The sequence below is a fragment of the Vulpes vulpes genome, chromosome 14 (genome assembly GCF_048418805.1).
Source record: "Vulpes vulpes isolate BD-2025 chromosome 14, VulVul3, whole genome shotgun sequence".
In the NCBI taxonomy this organism is placed as follows: Eukaryota; Metazoa; Chordata; class Mammalia; order Carnivora; family Canidae; genus Vulpes; species Vulpes vulpes.
Window position 1 is genome coordinate 44,087,202 of NC_132793.1, and position 23,141 is coordinate 44,110,342.

General features: G+C 40.8%; 1 protein-coding gene across 8 annotated transcripts in view; it reads left to right on the plus strand.

Annotated features, from left to right (window-relative positions):
* The window catches only part of RIN2 (Ras and Rab interactor 2), a 215,676-nt gene that overhangs the window by 22,275 nt on the left and 170,260 nt on the right, over positions 1 to 23,141 (plus strand). The window contains exon 1 of one of the 8 annotated variants that reach the window (XM_072736504.1): positions 2,063 to 2,145. The exons of the other annotated variants lie outside the window; for them this stretch is intronic. The gene's annotated coding sequence lies outside the window, so the exon portion shown is untranslated. Of the gene's footprint in view, positions 1 to 2,062; positions 2,146 to 23,141 lie in introns of those variants that run through there. 8 annotated transcript variants of the gene reach the window in all.

The window sequence follows — 23,141 nt, forward strand, 5'->3', positions numbered from 1 at the left end:
CTTCACTTAGCAGAAACATTCCCCAATATTCTGTAACTTTGTATTAGTTTCCAGCTAAAAACTGACCTTCTTTACCATAAGGAGGATTTCCTGTTCATGTGAAATCGTTCATTTTCTTTGGTGCAGTTTTCATTCCACATGAATTCAGGTGGAGTAGAACCTTACTCTGTGGCTTCCTTGGGCTTTTACTTTGCCTTTTCTTTTTAAAGTAAAATTTTACTTTTTTAGAAACAAATAACAACAAAATTGGATGTTGGGAGGCTTGAGACCTATGATTACAATCAACATGTGCTACAATCTAGCCCTACAGGTGTGATTTTCCTCCAAATGTAATGAAATTCTTGGAAAGGCAAATAATGCTACAAAAGCTCTATTTAAGGACACCTGGGTGGCCCAGCAGTTGAACCTCTGCTTTCGGCTCAGGGTGTGATCCCAGGATCCAGGATCGAGTCCCACATTGGGCTCCCTGCATGGAGCCTGCTTCTCCCTCTGCCTATGTCTCTGCCTTTCTCTGTGTGTCTCTCATGAATAAATAAATAAATCTTTAAAGAAAAAAAGAAGCTGTATTTACAATGGAAAACAAAATTATGTTTCTGTTTGGAACCTACCTGAATATATTTTCATTTATTGTGAAAGAAAAATAAAGTTTCCTGATACAGAAGTTATTAACTTTAGAAATGCTAAGGGTATTGCCCCTAAGCATTTAGAAATCTATAAACTTTCTACACCAGTGTGCTTCACTGCCAGGTGTTACAAAAAAGGGGCAGCATGCAGTGACCAAACAAAATGGTGAATTCAAGTTACATGAGCATTTATGTAGACAAAGAATTTTCAAAAACAGATATGCCCTAAAACTCAATCCTACCACCTAACTTTACAGAAGGGGAAACTGAGTCCTAGAATAGTTAAATTATATGTCCGAGCTCTTATAACTTGCACACTTAACATTTTGGGGCTGCTGTGCTGTGTGGGTCCTTTATTTAGCTATTGCTGAGGTGAATAACAGTTATGTTTGATTTTAATCTGAAATCATTAGTTGCCTTTTTATTTTCTTTCTGAGGAGAAAACAATCTGATCTGGAAGGAAAACTATTTCATGTGTTTATATTTTTCTGAGATATGTGATGTTGCAAATTATACTTTTATAACTAAGTTATCGTTAGACAGTTGGATTATTTTAGTTTGTTGCTCCTAGTGTGTTAGCTGCTCTACTTTCAAACTAATGGTTTTCTTTTTTTTTTTTTTCAAATTAAACAAGTAAAAATTTAAGTTAAAAAAAAAACAGCATCATTTATGCTCTTTTTGCTATTGATGTCATAGGGGATGGTGTTAGATGAATAAAACCTGGCCATAAACCATTCTGAGTAGAATGATCCAGAAAAGTTGGACTCTGAATGGAAGGAAGTCTTAAAGACCTTAAGCAATTAATTTGGCTGGTCAGTTTCTTTCTATGTGTTTCTTTTTATGCCCAAAAGTGATCTATGATTTTTTTTGAATGTCTAAGTTGAATAGAGCTCTTCTAATGAGAATAAAATAAAAATGCTGTTATTGAAAACAATAGTTCCCACTGTGTTTGGGAACTTTATCTACTTTATTCTCTTTGGGGCCCCGACATAGTTTAGTGAACTAAGAGCCATGATCTCCATTTTATAGATAGGCAAACAAAGGCTCCGAGAAGTTAAGTCACAAAGTTAGTAAGTGGTGCCACAGCCAGGATTTGCCACCAGGAGTAGCAGAGTGGAAAGCCCAGCTTTTCCAGGACACATCCGAAACATGCTGAATCCACATCCCTGATGCTTAGCGGGGCAAGGAGGACCCAAGCCCCAGGAAATACACAGGCCCAGTGGCCAGTGCTTGGGACACACCAAACAATGGAATATGTGTGCTGTGGAAATCTGGAGGAAGGACATCCCAAAGAGCTGGGAACTCAGAGGATCCCTTGGGGTGCGAGGGAAACTGAAGCCCAGAGAAGCCACAGACATTGCCTGTTAGAGTCAGGGATTGGGTCCCAGGCTTCCCGACTTTTCTATGACCTCAGGGGTTTCCCTTCTCCCTCTTCACAGCCAAAGGCCAGCAGTGGAGAATCTGGATCTAGGATTGAGGGAAAGTTACAAAGTCAGAAAGTAGAAACAGCCAAAAGAAAATGGTAAGTACCTTAAAAGAGGAACTCATGCCACACAGCTGGTCCAATGAGGGTGCTAATGGGAATATTTTGGAGGATCCATCCACTCATATCGCCCCAAGGCTGGAAAAGGAGATCTGGTGATGTTCTTTGCAATTCTGCAACCAGAGAAGAGTGTCATGCCCAGGAGGGCACAGCAGTGAGGATTAGAGAGGATCTGATTCCTGGCTTCTCACTGAAATCCTTAACAAATGCCAGCTCTTATGTGTCAGGCACTCAAAGCCCAGAAAGAAATAACAATAACAACAACAACAACAGTAACAGTAGTTAATCTTTGCTGAGTGTTACCGTGCACGGAGTATTACAGGGGCAAACCTAAGGGTTCATGTATTGTAAGGGATTGGGATAGATTTGGAAAAAGAAAACAGCAAGATCAGATGTTAAGGAGCAGTGTTCAAGGAAGCTTGCAGTTTGTTTTTTCAGACTTGTTTCTAAGCAGAGCCTGGGCCACAGTTCATGGGTCAGTAGAACTGAACCAGACTGGTATGATTAACTTGTTCAGGATCCCAGGACTAAAAGACTGGAAAGCCGGAATTTGCATAAGAAATGCAATTCCACATTCCAGGACCCATGTTGCCTCCTATGATGAAAACCATTCATTGGGGCCACCCTTGTCAAACTGTAGCTGAACAGGGCAACTCTCTTGGGTTCTGCCCAGGTCATGATCTCAGGGTCCTGGGATTGAGCCCTGTGTGGGGGACTCTATGTTCTGCATGGCCTGCTTCCCCTCTCTCTCCCCCTCTGCCCCTCCCTCCACTCATGCTCTGTCTCTGTCTCTCTCTGAAATTAATAAATAAATCTTAAAAAAAAAACACGTATCAACAGCTACTGCTGACAGCACTCAAGTTAATGCAACTGATTTGGTTTTTTATTGGTACCAGCATATCTTGTGCGCCTAGGGAAAGAATACAGCAAAACTGAAGTCTGCCAAAGCACAGCAAAACCAGCTCAATTCTGGAAGTCAGAGTGTTTGTCCTAAAGAGGCAATGTGGCTTCTGTGTTAGTAATAGTATCATTACTGCATAATACCTTCTATTTCTGATTATGAAGGTAATATTCACTTGTGTACAGTTTGAACAATTTAGGAAAATATAAAAACGAAAATACAGAACACCAAAGCTCATGGATTGAATCCTTGGGTTCTAATGTAATGTGATTCAGACCATGAATTGTTAATGAGGGAGATGTTCCTTGAGAAATGTCATTCACTGTGCAGGCAGCTAGGTCACTTGAAAGCTTTGTATGCCTAGAATTCTGTTCAAAGGAAAGCAGATACCTAACTCTGGGAAATGAACAAGGGGTAGTGGAAGGGGAGGTGGGTGGGGGGTTGGGGTGACTGGGTGACCGGCACTGAGGGCGGCACTTGATGGGGTGAACACTGGGTGTTATGCTATATGTTGGCAAATTGAACTCCAATAAAAAAATACAAAAAATTAAAAAATAAATAAAATAAAAGGAAGCATTAAAATAAAACGGTCACAGTCATAACCTAGGGCTGTTGGCAGAGGCCGTTTCTGGTAATGGTCATGAAATTTGTGGTTTTGAAGAAATAGTGCCTCCCTGAGAGTACACTCACAGGGGGAGATGGTGCTTCATTCTCTTCTGGGGTGTCACGTGCCCTGCCACACTCTGCACTCTGCACCTACTCTCTCTTACACAGAGCAGACCCAGTGTGAATGAATGAGGGGTGTCACCATGAGGCCACCATGCATCAGTGCGCTGTTAGGTGAGATGTGCAGTGCTCCAGGAGATGGTGCTGAAACCAAAGGCCAGAGGGAGAGGTGGTGATTTAAGTCTATGTTCTAGAGCAGTTGTACCTCCACTTGCTTCCTAGCTGTGGTTATCTAGGCAAATTAATGAACCTTTCTGAGCCTCAGTTTCTTCATATGTGAAATGGGAATAAGAACAGCCTCTGCCACGAAGGAGAGTATCCAAAGAGTTATGCATGTGTAATACCTCACTTTGATTGACATGTTCTCATGATTTGCCTATGAAGTAAGGATAATAATAGAGGTCCTGAAGGGGGAGGCAGGGCTTTTATTCATTTGACTTCATGTCTTCTCCTGCTAGAGAGATGGAAGAGTGGTGGCAGGTTGGTTAGATAGTTGCATTTGTTAGGAGAGACTAAACAATAAACCTCCAACTTTCAGGAACTTAACACAAAAGGGAGTGGTCTAGCCAGTGTGGCTGGGATGGCTCTTCCCCAGGTGGTGACTCAGGTAAAAAGCCTGTTCCCACCTTGTAGAATGTCAGCTGGAAGACACAGTTTACAGGGTCATAGCAGAGGAGAGGGGGCTGGAGACGGCATGGGAGGGTTTTAAATATCATGTGTCGGGGGGAGGTGGCATATACTGCTGTCCACCCATATGAAGCTGGACAGAACCCAGTCACATAGGCTCTCCCGAAATACAAGAGCCTCGAAATAAAAGGCACGTGGGGAGGCTTAGTGGCTTCTACACAGGGGCTACCGTGTTGTAAGTAGTGATGTAGAACTTGCTTATTATATCATTGCCAAGAGAGCCAAGACTGATCATGACTTTGATTAGGTGACTTTCTAGAGGTTGGAGGAAATGGCGTCCTGACTTTGGGGATCTGTCTAAACAGCAGCCATGTTGCAGCACTCAGGACACCTTACATCTACGGGTATACCCTTCACCATGCTTTTAGGAGGCATAGAGGACGTGACTACAGAGGAAGATGATGTGCTGTTTGGTTTCTTCCCCAGGAAAAGTATTTCCAAGTACTCATCTGCAGCCAATCTTCCTTAACCCTGTGCTTGCACTTACGATGCTACTTAGAGCTAACACGTACTCAACAAACATAATTGATGACTCAGCTAATCAAAGAAAGATTACATTGTTCCTGATAGATTGGTTTCTAAGGTAGAGTGATGCAACACATTTTAAATAAAGCCCTGTAAAAAAATCTGTTTAGTTCTTTGAGGTTTTAATGCCTAAATGGTTAGCCATTCTTTAAAAAAAAAAAAAGATTTTATTTATTTATTCATGAGCGACACAGAGAGAGAGGCAAAGACATAGGCAGAGGGAGGAGCAGGCTCCTCTTAGGGAGCCTGGTTAGCCCTTCTTTTCTAGGCTCTGCATGTGACCAGAACCCACAGGCCCAAATAAGACAAAGTAGATATCTACAGGAGAATTATTTATAAAATATCCTATGGATTAATCACACTAGATTGGCTTGTCTTTCTCACTAAACATCTTGAGGGAAGGGGCCAGATGGAGCTTGCCTGTTCCTTGCTGTGGGCCTGGCACCTAATCCGATGCCAGACACGAAATATGTATCTTAAAATGGTGATTATTGTAAATTTAAAAAGTGTAAAAATAGCTGTTGATTTGATTCACTGATCTCTCCAAGAATTCCAAAAAGCAGTGATCCTGCTTATAAATATTCATCTTTTTCTCCTGCAGTCTAAATGGTTCCCTTGGTTTGTATGAGGCATGAACTTTGCATGGCTTCTTTTAAAACATGACGCAGGTCAGCTGTCCTTGTCTTAACCGTTCCAGTGGTGCCCAGCTGGCACATGACTGTCCTTATCTCTTGGCCACTGGAAGAGTATTTCGTAAGCCCCGCTGCATGCCCGGGCCCTGGGACAGCACCCCCCGGCCCTCGTGCGCAGGAGCCTAGTGTGCCAGCCAGCTTTATGACAAAGTGAGGGAATGATAAGATGCCCTTAAGTCATTTCCACTTCTTCACATATGACCTCTCCTCCTGTGTGCAACCTCACCAAGAATTCACGACAAAGAGGCTACCAGTGGCCAGTGTGCAGTTTTCTAGAACCCCCCCACGGTGGCAGTGGGGGGAATTCTGTAGAATTCAGCCCATTCTGCCTTATTTCGCTATCACATCCTAAGACAATAAGTATGTCTATTATATTAGAGTGGGAGTTAGGCCTTCCATGTTTAGCAGGGTTTATATTAATGTGGTTTTCTCAAAATGAATTCCTCCTTGTCCATTCATTCCACAAATATTTACAGAGAAGTTACTATGTACACAGGCCTTAGCCATGGAATGCGAAGGGGCCACCTCACCACTGTCCCTTTATAAACTCAGCCCAGTGGTCCTGGAGACAGAGAGTCCTCCAGGCCGTGCCCTGTGCACTCCCATTAGGACCTTCATATGTGCATCCCTGGACCCTTACATCCAAGACTCCTCCCCTTCTTACCCTGCTTGGATCAGTGACCAGGATCAGAGAACCAGGCTGTCTTCCTGGCTCTGAACTGTCCATGTGGAGGCTCTGAGAGGGGGCAGTCTCAGGCTGGGTTCCCCAAGGAGCGGGCCCTGAGCAAAGATTTAAATGTAAGTAGTTTATTTGGGGGAGGGGGGCAGCCCTGGGAAGCATCAGCAGGGGAGTAGGGAGGTGAGCTGGGAGGGAGGCAGCCGATCCAGGGTGCATCAATCAAATCAGCCCCGTGGATAAGGGCTTACCCTTGCCAGAGCATAAACTGTGAGTCAGTTGTCCTGCCCATTAGGTGGGGGGTAAGGGGGCTGGGTATTCCTAGCTGGCTCCCAGAAGTTATGGATGAGGCCTGAAGGGGGTTGGGGGGGGAAGCAATTCCCAGCACTTGAGGCTAGCTGTGCTCCTGGCACAGGTAGGGTCTAAAGTCTACCATGGGGGCTGGGAGTGGAAAGCCGTATGTCTCTGAGTAAAGGTGGCACCTGGAGCAGGAGAGCTCTGCTAGAGCTGAATTTCAGACTTGAAAATCTCAGAGCACCTTGAAACCTGAGTGCTTCTTTTCCAATGACTTCTACTACCTACAATTTCCCTCTGGATGGCAGATGCTGTCAAGGGCTCTACCCTTTGCTGATATAGTTGGAGCAGGTTGGCTGTTTTGGTGATGGCTGACGATACATAAGAATAAGAATTAGCTTTGGGTGTCCATTAGGTCGTCAGAAAGTATTTTAAGCATCTGGTGTTTTGTGTGTGAATGCTTGTTCGTTATTACAGAGTTCCTTGGTTAAAAAGTTATATATACTGTTGCACTGAGACATTCCTGCATTGTGAAAAGTAAACAGGTCTGGGTAAAATGGATATATTTTTAATGCAGTAAATAGCATTAATATTTAAACACACAGAACTCCCAAGTTGTAGTAGAATAATGATGATTGCCTACATCCAAATCTTTGTATATCTTCTCCCCCAAATCACCCAAATCAACAAACAGAGCAAATAAAAGCATCTTTTTGCACATGTCCTCAGTATTACTAGGAGACATCATTTTACACACTTCAAGTCACCTGTAGAGTGAGAGAAACACCCAGGTCCAGCCGGGTGGCTCTGGAGCCCACCCCCTGTCAGGACCACTGCATAAACAGTGGAGAACAAGTGGAGAAAAGGACAGGAACTGAGGAGCTTGGGGTGATGCAACCCCAAGCTCCAAGGCAACATCACTCCTAGAAAGTCAAGTCCCATCCCCATTGGAAGTATTTGAACGCCAGTGGGACCCGCGGTGACAAACCTGGGAATGATGAGGCTTCAAGACAGAAGTGGTGGCCTCGGAAGGGCACTTACCACTTGGAGACTGGGCAATATGGAGAGAGAAAAATGAAAGCGATAAAATTAAGAGCCCCGCAGAGATCAGTGAATCACAAATGCAGAAGAGACCCTCTCCCAAAAGCAGCGCTGTTCCATACGGAAGCTGCACATCACTAAGTTAACAGCAGAGGGCGAGGTTGAATCAAGAAACCTAGGTAGCCGCCCAAGCCCTGTTTCCTGACTGCATGAACCCCTTGCTGGTCCAGAAAAGACAATATTGTCGGAGGAGCAGAAAACAGCACACAACATGCAAGCAAAGCCGCAGTCAGAAGAAAGTTTCAGAACCAAGCCTTTCAGAGGATGAATGTTGTCACCCCCTCTAAACATACACACACACACACACACATACACCCAAAGCAGAAGAAAACAGTACAGTATTTTTCACACATATATTCATATATGTGTGTATATGCATGTACGCACATATACATATATATCATACATCTGTGTATATATGTACCTACATACACAGCTTTGTGATATATATATATATATATATATATATATATATATATATTCCAAATAAAAAATTTAAAAAATCAGAACTAAAATGAACAGAAACCTGTAAGATGTGAAATGAGAATTGGCTGAACTTGGGAGAAGAGATGAAGGATTTCGGTTTGCGGATGCTAATTGGACAGCAGACTGACCAATAACCTGGCACCTGAGAGTTTCCCTTTTCCATCCATGGTTCTTTCTCTCCTGAGCTCCAGGCCTAAGTAAGTCTTCCTTGCTGGCAACTGTACTCCCATCCAATGGGAAACATTTTGTCAGACCAATCTTGTTGATAGTTTTAACTTTCCAAGTTCTCCATTAAATATAAGTGTAGGAAATGCCCAAAATCTTTCCTAGGGCAATTCAGGTGGTGTTTGTTTGTTTGTTTTTAAGATTTTTGTTTATTTATTTGACAGAGAGAGTATAAGCAGAGGGAGTGGGAGAGGGAGAAGCAGGCTTCCTGCCGAGCAGGGAGCCCAGTGCGGAGCTTGATCCCAGGAAACCAGGATCACCACCGGAGCTGAAGGCAGGTGCCCAACCACCTGAGCCACCCAGGCATCCCAAACACTGAGTAGGTTCCACTGAGACTTGAACTCAGCTGGATTCAGAGTCCAGAGTGCTAACCATTACACCATGGAACCCCATGGTGGTACTTGTTAAGTAGATAAATGTTTTGAAGGACAGCTCATCTGTCTTGGTAAAACGTCAGATTTTCAGAGAGAGCAGACTTTTCAGAGATGTTTCCAAATTACAGTGAATGACAATAAATTATGCCATATTTTGCAGTTCACAAAGTAATTTCTACATACTATGTTATCTTTGGGTTGCATGTTTAAACAAATGTGATGGTTTCCTCCCCCTCCTCTGTGTAACCAGAAACAGCTTAGCAATGCTTTCTCTTGGTTTAAAGATCTGAAACAGCTTAGCAATGCTTTCTCTTGGTTTACAGATCTGAAAAATGAGAATGGCACGGGTTCCCTCATATGTGACATTTGCAGTGCATGACTAACTTTAGACTGTGGGACAGATTGTATTTTTCCAAAGGGGGCTACATCATTGCCCAACCCACATGTTCTCTTAGGCAGCTCCCCATCTAGAGGAAAGACTAATCCCTTCCCCATGGATCTGGGTACATGTGTGTCTCCTTGTAACAACAGAATGTGGCAGGAATGATACTGTATTAGTCTTTGGATCATTTGGAAGAGGTAGCGCAGTTTCCACCTTGCTTCTTGGAACAGCTGGAGCCCTGAGCTGCCATTTAAACAGTTAGACCATCCAAGGCCACCATACTGTGAGGAAGCTTAAACTAGCCCATGGGAAGAGACCACACGGTCTGAACCTTTAGGAAGCTAGTTGACTATAGGTCAGTCTCTGACTCTGCCAGCTGTGCCTCCCCCACCCCACTGCCCTTTGTTCCAGCTCCAGCTAACATCTGGCAGCAACCACATTCAGAACTCTTGGCCAGAACTGCCCAGCAAAGCCCTTCCTCAATTCTAGACCCTCAGAAACCATAAAGATAATAAAATGATTGTTGTTTTAAGTCACTAAGTCTTGCGGTGATTTACTCTGATATAAGAAACAACAATTATGAACGATGCCTCAAAGAATAAGGACTCTTTCTATACCTAATACTCTGCTGTAGTTTGTTTTGGATAATTTTTAAAGAGACAGTTGATAGATCAGAACATATCTCTTTTGAGAAGAATTGTGGACTTTTCTAGATTTTGCATATAAGCTAACCCTTCCACTCAGAAACAGTTGAATTATTTTCAGGTAATTATCTTTTGTAGTTTCAGAGCTTTACCTATTGCTTTTGGCAAAAGTAAATGATGGGACAGCATGCTGGAGAGAACTGTTCACTTTGTTCTCAAATGTGATAAAACTTTAAGAAAATGGGAATTAAGAACATGACTGCCATTTTCAAGGCTTTCTGAGAAGGCCCAACCAAGTTCAGTAGCTTTCCTGTTGGCTGCCTGGTGAGCAAACATGTCCAGTGGCTGAGGCCATGATAAAGAGAAGAGACCTCAAACAGAGGGCTGGGGCAAGAAGATTTGATTCCTGATTTCATAGTGGCTGTGTTGTGAGTCAGACTACCTGGTTTGGATGCTGGCTCCCTTGCAGAATGGTGGTGTGGCTATGGGTAAATAAGCCCATTTCACTGTGCCCCTGTTACCTCATTTGTTGTTACAAATGTTGTCACAAGGATTGAATGAAATAATACCTGGGAATGGCTGAAGACAATGTCAAGCATGTAGTGAGTATTCATTGCTCTCAGGATTTTAAGGTCCAAATCCAGAGACCTAGATCTAGTGAAAGGAAGGATGAAACACGAAGTAAGAACCATCAAAGATTAAAGTTTGACTCAGATGTGTGCTTAGTGGTGACCATAATACTGCCCATTTGGTAGATAGGACAGTTCCAGACCTGTGTGATCTTCCAAGGTGATGGTCTTTCCTGAATAGAAGGGTGAAGTTCAGTCATCAGCAAAGTATACTCCCTTCCTGAAAAGTCCAGATAACCTATCAAGTTTTCTTTGTAGAGTTTAATATTTAAATTTAAAATACTGAAAGCAAACTAGGATTAAAAGGCAACCACTTTGAGGTGCCTGCTTGGTGCAGTTGGTTGCGTGTCTGACTCTTGGTTTCAGCTCAGGTCGTGATCTTAGGGTCAGGGATTGAGCCCTCTGTCTGGCTCCATGCTCAGTGCTGTGTCCACTAAAGTTTCTGTCTCTTTCTCCCTCTGCCCCTCCTCCCATGCTCTCTCTCACTCTCTCTCAAATAAATAAATCCTTAAAAAAAAAAGTTAACCATCTTAACTGGCTATTTACCAGAGCAGTAAGGCAAGGAAAAAGAAATTAAAATTATTAAAATTAGAAAGTAATAATTAAAAGCGTCATTCAGAGATTAATACACTAGCAACAATTAGCAAAGTTAAAAAATATGGTTTATCATATAAAAAGTACCATAAAAATCCCTAAGTAATAATTTAACACCAGGTGTGCAAGAATGTCACACCAAAAAGTACAAAACATTGGGAGAAATTAATTAAGTTCTTAAAAAATAGAAGCATGTATGAATTGGAATACTCAACACTTTAAAAGTTGTCAGTTCTTCCTTAAAGGACCTATAGACTCTTTGAAATTTCAATTAGAGTCCCAGTAGGGGTTTTTCCTGTATAAGTAGACAAGATGATTACAAAATTGAAGTAGAAATGAAAAGTAATTATAACATCCAAGGCAATATTTAAAAATAACAACAAATCTGGAGGTTTCATATTACCAGTTTTAAGACTAAAACTAAATAATTGAGATTGTGGCATTGAAACAAGGATAGACTAATAGATCAATGGGACAGAAATGAGAGTCCAGAGACAAACCTACAGATATGCAGTCACTTGTCTTACAAGAAAGGCTACCCCACAATTAAGTGATGGAGAGGAGGTCTTTTCCACAGTTGACATGAGGTCTAGTTGTGTATTTGTAAGGAAAAAATTGAACTTGATCCCTATGCCATACACCAAAATTATTTCAGATGGATCATAGACTTAAGTGTTAAAACTAAAACTATCAGCATTCTAGAAGAAAACATAAGAGGATATCTCTGTGACCTTGGAGAAGGCAAAGATTTCTTAAAAAAGAACTGATAATAAAAGAAAAAGATGGATAAATTTGACTTCATTAAAATTAATTTTGTTCACTCAAAGATGCCTTTAAAAGAGTAAAAAAGCGAGTCACAAACTTTGAAAAGATATTTGCAATTCATGCATCCAATCAAGGACTCAAATCCAGAAGTATATATATCAGACAACCCACTTTAAGAATGAACAAGAGACTTGAGCAGACACTTTATAAAGGAGGGTACTAGAATGGACTAAATACATGAAAAAATAATATTCAACCAGAGATGGTCTCATCTCAACCAAATAATGTTCTTACCAGAGAAATTGAAATAACGTGATTAGTATATCATGACACATAGACCAAGATGGCTACAATTAGCCGAGATGGCTGCAACATACAAAGTTAATGAAAATGAGAGAATTTTAACTCTCTTATATTGATGGAGAGAATATATATTGGTACAAGATTTTTGAAACAATGTTTGGCTATGTTGACTAAGCTGAATACACATCTATGCCACAGAGATTATACTGTGAAGGCTAAACAACAGAAATGAGTGTTGTGTCCACATGTATTTATTTATGATAGCCAGACTTCCGTTATCTACATAATGATGGGAAGGAACGAACTACTGACACATAACAACATGGATGAATCTCGCAGACATAATATTGACTTAAATCACAGAAGTACCTATTGCATGGTTCCATTTATATAAAGTTCAAAACAGGCTAATCTAATCTATGCCACAAGTCAAAACAGTGATTATCCTTTGAAGGTACTGAATAGGGAAGGCTTGAGAGAACCTTCTGGAATGCTGTGAAAATCATCAAGCTATACCCTTAACAATCGTGTACTTTACTGTAATAAGCTACACCTCAATAACATTTCCTCTTCCTTGTCTTTTGTTATGTAACAGTCTTTGAATTTTCTTCCTATTCTTTTATGGTCTTTCAATCTCCACTATCTTCTTTTCCCTCATTTTGCACAAAATTCTTTCCACAATTCCCTTGGGGGTTTTTTTGTTTTGTTTTGTTTTTGTTTTTTTGTTTTTTTTTTTTTTGCTACAATATGTGTCTTGGTCATCTTACTTGTGGCCTTACCTGTTTGCTCTCTGTAGGGGACCCTCACCCATATATCTTTTGCTCCAGTCTACCTCCTCCCATGGGTCATAGAACTGATGGGGACATCTATTATAGCACTCACCGCCATATGCCTCAGTCCCCTCAATGGTATCCCCTTCAGTTGTTGTCCAGCCTGTGCTTCAGTTTCCTTGATGATGAGGCAATCACCTCAATGCCAAAATGCTGTCCAGGGAGCCCTTACCTTGACTTGGACTGTGCCTTTCCCTCATATCTGTCCCTTGGTTCTTACATCTAGCTCTTTCCTGTTACTAGTCAAGTCTGAATCCTCTTTGACAAGATACAAGGAGTCTTCCCTGCTTATCCTTTTCTTCAAGTCAAGCATTCAAAGCTCCTTCAAACTTTTCCCCAAACCATGGTCACACTTTTTATTTCTCTCCTCTTCTGGTCAGACCCCAATTTTATCATGGCACTCAGAATTAAATAGAAGAGTTCAGGGTGATCTGACTTCTCTAGACCATCATCCCCTTCATTGTAGATGCTCTTTTCTGGATATTGTTATCCATTTATCTGTGTTGGTGCTCCAACTGCCTGTTGGATTTCTCAACCTGGAGAAACCTCAGACTTGAGAACCTAATACTCATGTTTTGCAAAAATGAAACAAGAGTACATCTACTCAGAGCAGTGATTCCTCTATCTTATTAAGGCCAGTGGGTCACGTTGCTTTCTTCCCACAGACGCGATCAGACCTAAGCTTAGCTTTACTAACCCTGAGGGCAGCTGTCAATACTTTCTTACATTTTCTCTTCTTCCTTATATTCTCTGTTTGCATATGTGGATTGGGAGAGGGGACTGCTTATCCTGATGCAGATTATTGGTTTGTTCCTATTCATTTTTCAACTGGTATTGAACTTCTCTGCTTAGACTCACCTTATCTAAAAATATAATAATCATGTACCTGCCCACACTAGCCCCTTCTCCTGACTTCCTTATCCTCTGGGTGTCTGTAATGGACAATGCTTCCTTGTATTTGGCATAAGAGCTCTTGTGTCTGCTGCCTTCTTTCCAAGTTGAAGTTTATAGTTCCCTAACTCAGTTCTTGGTTATCTGCCCTAAGTTGTCCTTCTACCTCCAGCATCCACCGAGACAGAGATTTCAGGGGCTCCCGCAGGTTTACCTCATGCAAGGAAGCCCTCCCCTGAGTTCATACGTTGGCCTGACTTACCTTTCCCTTCTAACCCTGTTCCCCTGGGGCCAGCCCAAATTCTCATGCCTTTGCCTCCATACATCTGCTTTTAGCCAAGTGGTTCTGTCTAAACTAAATGCTTTTCCTCATGCTCTCCCAGTTGAATCTGCACCCATCTTTACCTCCCCTTCAGATGCCTACATCTAAAAACAGATCTCTCTTTGTGTCCTTACAGTGTCCATCTTAGACCTGGAACAAAATTCAGCAAATGTGTGTTAAATTGAATAAATACATGGGTTCCTTGCCCCTTTGATTAATCGGCAGAATAGAAATAAAAATAGTTGAAAATTACCATGGATGTATATGTGTTCCTAGAAATATTAGTCATTTCTTTTTTTTTTTTTTTAAAAAAGGATTTTATTGGGATGCATGGGTGGCTCAGTGGTTGAGTGTCTCCCTCCAGCTCAGGACGTGATCCCAGAGTTCTGGGTTCAAGTCCCACATCGGGCTCCCTGCAGTGGACCTGTTTCTTCTTCTGCCTGTGTCTGCCTCTATATCTGTGTGTCTCATGAATAAATAAAATCTTTTAAAAAATAAAATAAAAATAAAAAAATTTTATTTATTTATTCATAAAAGACACAGGGAGAGGCAGAGACATAGGCAGAGGGAAAAGTAGGCTTCCTGCAGGGAGCCCGATGTGGGACTCAATCCCAAGACCTCAGGATCACACCCTGAGCCGAAGGCAGATGCTCAGCCACTGGGCCACCCAGGAGTCCTGAAATACTAGTCATTTTTGAAGATGAGAAAAGGTTTCTAAAATAGTAAACATATTTATAAGAATATTATTCAAAATAATTTGTGGATCTTCCTTACTTTAATCAAATGTAGTTAAACAAAAGTCAAGGTTTTAGATTGTTGGAGGTCAACAAAATTCTTAGCTTGTCCTTTGAAAGAAGACATTCCAGAAGGGAAAGAAAATGATGGACCTGGAAAGAAGATATGCCTCACACATGGATGTGAGTACACAGAAGTGAGGAAAACTTCATGTAGATCACTGGATAAGGAAAACTAGCCAGCGTGTCCATTTTGAAATGATCTGAAGTAATTTGAATGTTCTCCGTTGCATAGAAGACTTTGGGAAGGTCATAAAAATATATCAGATCGAATCCTGGTTTTTCACATGTACTCTAATATTTACTAAAAACTGTTATCAAAGAATATTTCTCCAATTGTTGATATTCCTAGAACTGTCACCAAGAGATGTTCTATTGGGAAATTTACTATTCTTGTGCAAATAGCAGCATTTGGAATGACTTTTCAGTACAACCAGGGCCTTTAGTCTACTTTTATTATATTGTGCCCTTTTCAGACAAGAAATGGGTAAGGGATGGAGTCTTCTAAATTTCCTGGAAATGTGGATGTTTGAGAATCACCCCATACTTCCTATCTTAATTCCTTCCCTCTCTCCCCTATCAGTTTTCCTCGGACACTGTTGTATGGTTAGGGTAGGTCAGGGAGACAAGATCCCCTTTAGGGTCAAGGCCAGAACATAGGACAGAGTCAACTTAACAGTATGAGCTGAAAGAGAGAAAGAGAGAGAGAGAGACTACTCATTGTAGGTAGAGGAACTGTGCTGGGAGGGTCTTCAGAGATTTCCTCTACCAGAGGGGAAACTGGACTTCTGGGTGCTCTCTTTTGCTTTGCTTTTAGATTCCACCTGTCAGGAATAGCCATCCACATCAATTTAGCCAATTCTTATTTCAGCAACAAGATTTACATTTGTCAAAGGCATGAGAGGAGTATATAATATGTTTAAACATAGAATATGCTATGCACTAATCAAATACGGCCTGATGTCTCAAAGTGTTATTTTCCATGAAGATTTAAATGAGCCAGATTCATCTTGGTCTTCAGAGAGAATCATGCGGATCACACAAAATCGTGAAAATGATAATACAGTGCAGTAATCCATGCAGTGAAAAAGGCATATAAAGTAAGATGCATGAAGGAAGTGCAGTGAGGACTCCAGGAAGTGAGGGATACATGTGTTCAGGAACTCTGAGCAGACTTGGAGCATGATGGCAAGGAACAGCAGATGGGGCAATGGTGATTAATGAGGCAAAGATGAATCTGGGCTTTGCCACTGACCAGCTGATGGTGCTGACCATGAGCACCTCTTCCAGCTATAAAATGAGAATTAAATGCTGCCCACTTAATAAAGCTGCTGTGATGGTTTAAGAGAGTCACATGAAATGTACTTAAAACAGTGCTTTGCCTGTAATAAATTAGTAATAAATGCCAGCAATTGCCTGCTATAGTTTGAGAGGATCTTAAAGGATGGACAGGATTGTAGCAAGATAGCTGTAGACAGTAAGGTGTTTGGGGCTGAGCAGCCACTGTGTCTGTGTGTGTCTCTGTGTGTAAAGTGCACCAGACAAGGGATAAGGGATATCCATGTGGCATTAGTGACCAGTAAGGTTTTGAGGGCTATTCCATAAGGAAATGCTGTCCAGTAGAAATATAATGTGATGGGGCACCTGGTTGGCTCATTTCGTTAAGCATCTGCCTTCAGCTCAGATCATGATCTCAGAGTCCTGGGATAGAGCCCTGAGTTGGGCTCTCTGCTCAGCGGGGAGTCTACCTCTCCCTCCCTCTCTGCCCCCACCTGTGCTCATGCTCTCTCTATCTCAAATAGATAAAATCTTTTTTAAAGGATTTTATTTATTTATTCATGAGAGACCGAAAGAGAGCAACAAAGACATAGGCAGTGAGAGGGAGAAGCAGGCTCCCCAAAGGGAGCCCAACTTGGGACTCAATCTCAGGACCCTGGGATCACGACCTGAGCAAAGGCAGACCCTCAATCTCTGAACCACCCAGGTGCCCAATAAAATCTTTTTAAAAAGAAATATTATGGAATTTGGCCACAGTAACTTCTTGCAAGATAAATCTATGAAGGCACGGAAAACAAAAGCAAAAGTGAACTATTGAGACTTAATCAAGATAAAAAGCTTCTGCACAGCAAAGGAAACAGTCAACAAAACTAAAAGACAACCTACAGAATGGGAGAAGATATTTGCAAATGACATATCAGATAAAGGGCTAGTATCCAAGATCTAGAAAAAAACTTATCAAACTCAACATCCAAGAAACAAAAAATCCAATCTGAAATGAGCAGAAGACATGAACAGAAATCTCACAGACGAAGACATAGATATGGCCAACAAGCACATGAGAAAAATGCTCCGCATTACTTGCCATCAGGGAAATACAGATCAAAACCACAATGAGATACCACCTCACACCAGTGAGAATGGGGAAAATTAACAAGATAGGAAACCACAAATGTTGGAGAGGATGTGGAGAAAGGGGAACCCTCCTGCACTGTTGGTGGGAATGTGAACTGGTGCAGCCACTCTGGAAAACTGTGTGGAGGTTCCTCAGAGTTAAAAATAGACCTGCCCTACGAACCAGCAATTGCACTGCTGGGGATTTACCCCAAAGATGCAGATGCAATGAAACGCCAGGACACCTGCACCCCAATGTTTCTAGCAGCAATGTCCACAATAGCCAAACTGTGGAAGAAGCCTCGGTGTCCATCGAAAGATGAATGGATAAAGAAGATGTGGTCTATGTATACAATGGAATATTCCTCAGCCATTAGAAACGACAAATACCCACCATTTGCTTCAACCTGGATGGACCTGGAGGGTATTATGCTGAGTGAAATAACTCAATCAGAAAGGACAAACATTATATGGTCTCATTCATTTGGAAAATATAAAAATTAGTGGAAGGATAAAAGGAAAGGAGAGAAAATGAATGAAAATATCAGTGAGGGTGACAAAACACGTGAGACACCTAACTCTGGGAAATGAACAAGGGGTAGTGTTAGGGGAGGTGGGTAGGGGGTTGGTGCGACTGGATGATGGGCACTGAGGGGGGCACTTGGCGGGATGAGCACTGGGTGTTATGCTATATGTTGGCAAGTTGAACTCCAATAAAAAAATAAAAAATAATAAATTTTAAAAATTTTAAAAATTAAAAAAAAAGAAATAGTGAAAGGTATTTAAGGGAGAGGAGGGGAACTGAGTGGGAAAAATTAGGGAGAAAAACCACAAGAGACTCCTAACTGGGAATCAAACAAAGGGTTGTGGAAGGGGAGGTGGGTGGAGGGTTGGGGTAGCTGCGTGAGGGGCTCTGAGGAGGGCACTCAATGGGATGAGCACTGGGTGTTATAGTGTATGTTGGCAAATTGAATTTGAATCTTAAAAAATGTAAAAAAAAAAGAAAAGAGAGAAGAAAAAAAGAAAGAAAGAGAAAGAAGAAAGAAAGAAAGAAAGAAAGAAAGAAAGAAAGAAAGAAAAGAAAGAAAGAAAAGAAAGAAAGAAAAGAACTATCATGTGAACCAAACTTGTCATTTAAAATTTTGTAGTAGGGGATCCCTGGGTGGCTCAGCAGTTAAGCATCTGCCTTCGGCCCAGTGCGTGATCCTGGAGTCCCGGGATCGAGTCCCGGGATCGAGTCCCACATCGGGCTCCCTGCATGGAGCCTGTTTCTCCCTCTGCCTGTGTCTCTGCCTCTCTCTCTCTCTCTCTCTCTCTCTCTGTCTCTCATGAATAAATAAATAAAGTCTTTAAAAATAAAATAAAATTTTGTAGTAGTTATATTTTAAAATGTTTTTAAAAATAGGTGAAATTAATTTTAATAACATATTTTCTTTAATATGTCAGTTTCAACATGTGAGCAATGTAAACATTTTTTAATGAAGTGTTTTCCTTTTTTTTTACTAAGTCTTCAAGACTTGGTGTGTATTTTCTACTTAAACACATCTGAATTCAGACTCCCCACATTATAGGCGATCAATAGCCATGCAGGCCTAGTGGGTGCTGTGTGGTACAGCCTGGACATACGAGGTCTTACTCTGATAATAGTAACACAGTTATCTTTGCAGTCTTTCTCTCTGTCCTCCTCCCTAAAAAGAGAGATGGCACTGCCTTTCTCCAATACAGTTAATTTAAGGAAATAGAAAAGAGAGGGAGAAAAAAAAAAGAGAAAAAAAAAAAAAAAAAAAGAAAAGAGAGGGAGAAAACACGCTCCAGGTCACCATCTTTCACAGCTGACCTAATCCTGAGATATTTAGTAATAAAAGCTCTTTGGTTAAAGAATTTTGGGAGATACCGAAACAGAAGTTAACCCTTCCAGATTATATTCACATAGAGGCTCTTGAAATCTTGCAACAACAAAAAAAAACCTGTTTTACTTTGTGTAACTCCATGTTTCCCAGTTCATTAGGATTATAGAATAATGTTTTCTTTTAACACTTTGGTAATATTGTTTGGCAGCCTGTTTTCTTCAATCTGCTTTTACCTTGAGGATTTCAGTTTTTAAATACTTCATAAAGGCTTTAGAACTTCCAATGAATATCAGGTGTGTGCAATCACACCAAATAGATGCTTAACCAATATTTGTTTAATTAATGAATAGTGGTGATCAAGATACTCTCCCATAAATTTAGCTTTTTCCACAGAGCAATGAAATTAAAACTTAAGACAATTTAAAGTTGTCAAGGTGAAAAACACTTTAGTCTTCCCTAAGAGAAAATCTGGTCGGTTTGGCAACCAATGTAAGTTTGAAATGAATTTGCATTTGTTTAAGGAACACCACCATGTTAAAGTTCAATGACCAAGTGAGAACAGAAGCCCTTTGCTGAGGGAATGCCTCTGTACAACCAACACAGCAAGGGTGGGACAGCTTCCCAGGCCTTTCCAGCTACTTCACCCCCACCAATGAGAAGTGTTCAGTTATACTTTTCTGATACACAGATGATCTCTATATGGCTGGTGTTTTATGTTTCTGTATGTAAGACTTTATAACATATATCCTATATGTCCACCATTAGCTTGGTTCAATATCTATACTTCTTAGGTTTGGTGAGTTACTTTATTTTTCTAAGTCAAAGGCCCTTTGGAAGTTGGCTAATAGCATTTTGCTTGGCAGATGTTTTCCCCCAGAGGCTCAAAACGCTTTGTCTAAGCACTTAGGGATGCTACTGCAGCAACATTAGTGAAAATTGAATATTGGCTGCAACATTTAATTCTATTTTGCCCAGGTGGTGAGAGCACCAGATACCTAAAACCATGGGCTAATGTTCCAAGCATGGTAACTGAGACACCATAGTGACAGCAGATCTCCTTCTTCCAATGGCCAGATGTGTTTGTCAACCTCCCTAGTACATTATTTTGTTAAATCAAAATTGGAAATTTGGCCAGAATGCTAGAACTCAATCAACAGTATTAATGCAGATTCCTACCTAAGGCTCCATATTGTATGATGCAGGATGGTGCATGAGCAAAGAAAAAATTAAGACCAGCACCCCTGTGCTACACATGTTGAAACAAGTCATTAAGTTTGAAGAGTGGTAAGTTTGGAGGTCTACAATGTAATCATTTAAAAGTTTTTCAAATGGGTGAATACACAGGCATATGTGCATACTAGAGGGAAATATATATGGGGTTGGCCTTTCCTGTTTTGTTGAATGAAAGATTTGGATTATAAAGGTTTTCAAAATGGGCATCTGTAAGTATGGATTTATTCTCAGGAGTTCACACATCCTCTTTGGGAATTTTTGAAATATCTATATATTCTGAGGATAGTGTTTATTAGTTAGCTATTCTAGGTCATCTAAGGCAGTGTTTTTCAAACTGTGGGTCATGATTCCCTAAGAGATTGTGAAATGGAATGTTGGGCACCTCCAGCCTTGTTGGTTTTTTTTTTAAGGTTTATTTGTTTATTTGTTGGAAAGAGACAGAGACAGAGAGTACATGCTAGTTGGGGGGAGGAGCAGAGGGAGAGAATCTCCAGCAGACTACATTGAGCCCGGTGTGGAGCTTGATCCCACAACCCATGTCATGACCTGTACCAAAACCAAGAGTCAGATGCATAACCGACTGCACCACCCAGGGGCCAGTAGTTCCACTAGAGAAATGTGAAGGGAGAATGCAGTCAGTGGCAAAGAGACTGGGATAATTTGAATCGTGTGAGCATTCCACTTGCCATTCCACTCTGTGAGTGAATGGTCTGGAGTCAGCATGATTTGGGACCGGTGACTGCTGTTTCCCCAGGTGATCCATTTCTGGGTACTTCCCATTACTGCAAGCCTCTCCACACAACAAACTGCATGTAAAGATAATTCATTTTCTTTTTGCTTTTTAATCTTATTTTTTTATAATTTTATTTTTTAATTTTAATTCCAGTGGTTAACACACAAGTGTTACACTAGTTTCAGATGTACAGTAGAGTGATCCAACAATTCTATATGTATATTTACACATATATATATTCATTATGCACACACACACACACAAACACACACACACCATATCTTTATCCATTCGTTTATTGATGGACATCTGGGCTGCTTCCATAGTTTGGCTCTTGTAAATAATGCTGCTATAAACATAGGAATGCATGTATCCTTGTGAGTTACTGTTTTTGTATTTTTTGGGTAAATACCTGGTTCAATTCCTGGGTCAGAGGGTAGCTACATTTTTAACTTTCTGAGGCACCTCCATACTGTTTTCCACTGTTGCTGCACCACTTTGCCTTCCCAACGACACTGCACGAGGGTTCCTTTTTCTCCACGTCCTCTCCAATACTTGTTGTTTCTTGTGTTGTTAATTTTAGCCATTCTGACAGGTGTGAGGTTATACCTCATTGTAATTGTGATTTGCATTTCCATGATGATGAATGATGTTGAGCATCTCTTCATGTGTCTTGTTGGTTTTCCGTATGTTTTCGAAGAAATGTCTGTTCATGTCTTCTGCCCATTTTTTAGTTGGATTTTTTTTTTTGGTTGTTGAGTTTTATGTTTTTTATATATTTTGGGTTCTGAGCCTTTATCAGATATGTCATTTGCAAATATCTTCTCCTATTCTGTAGGTTGCCTTTTAGTTTTATTGATTGTTTCCTTTATTGTACAGAAGCTTTTTATCTTGATGAAGTCCCAGTAGTTCATTTTTGCTTTTGCTTCCCTTGCCTCAAGGGACATCTAGGAAAAGGTTGCTAGGGCTGATGTCAGAGAAATTACTGCCCCTGCTCTCTTCTGGATTTTTAAGATTTCAGGTCTCACATTTAGATCTTTAATCCATTTTGAATTTATTCTTTGTGTATGATGTACTAAGAAAGTGATCCAGTTTCATTCTTTTGCATGTAGCTGTCCTGTTTTCCCAGTACCATTTGTAGAAGTGACTGTCTTCTCCCATTGTATATTCTTGCCTCCTTGGTCAAAGATTAATTGACCATATGTGGATTTGTTTTTGGGACTTCTATCCTGTTCCATTGATCTTTGTGCTTTTGTTCCAGAACCATGTTGTTTGAATTACTGCAGCTTTGTAGTATAACTTGAAATCTGGAATTGTGATATCTCCAGCTTTATTCTTCTTATACTGATGTAGGAAGTTTGATAGGAAATCTTGAGCATGGAATAAGCAAGGTACAGGATGGCTCACAGTGAACATTTATTTGGAAAAAAAAACACGTGTATATCTGGGTGGGTTGGGGAAGAGAGAGAGAGATATTAAATCTTTGAATGCACAGAAGTGATCTGGAAAGATATAATCCCAAATTATAACAGTGTCCACCTCTGCCAAGGATGTGGGCTCCAGTTATGATGGCCAAAAGCCCTTGAGCTTTGACCTAATATTTGTGTCTTGTTTCTATTTGTTTGTGAGCAATTTGACTGCATTTGTGTGCTTAGGTAATTTCTGAAATGTTAGAGCATTGATAAAAAAAAATGAAATAGGGGGATAATTTGGAATTTCATATTCAGGTTGGTCCCATCTCCAAAGTCCTAGACGGGAAGATGGCATGACTCTTTAAATTTGTAGAAGCTGATATGATGCAAGTGGATAATGAAAAAAACTGACACTTAACTGAAAGAGAATACAGCTTGGCTGTTAATCAGCTCCATTTTTTTTAAGTGAAAGAGTATTTTGGAGTTTCAGAAATCTGAGCATTGGCATGGGGATT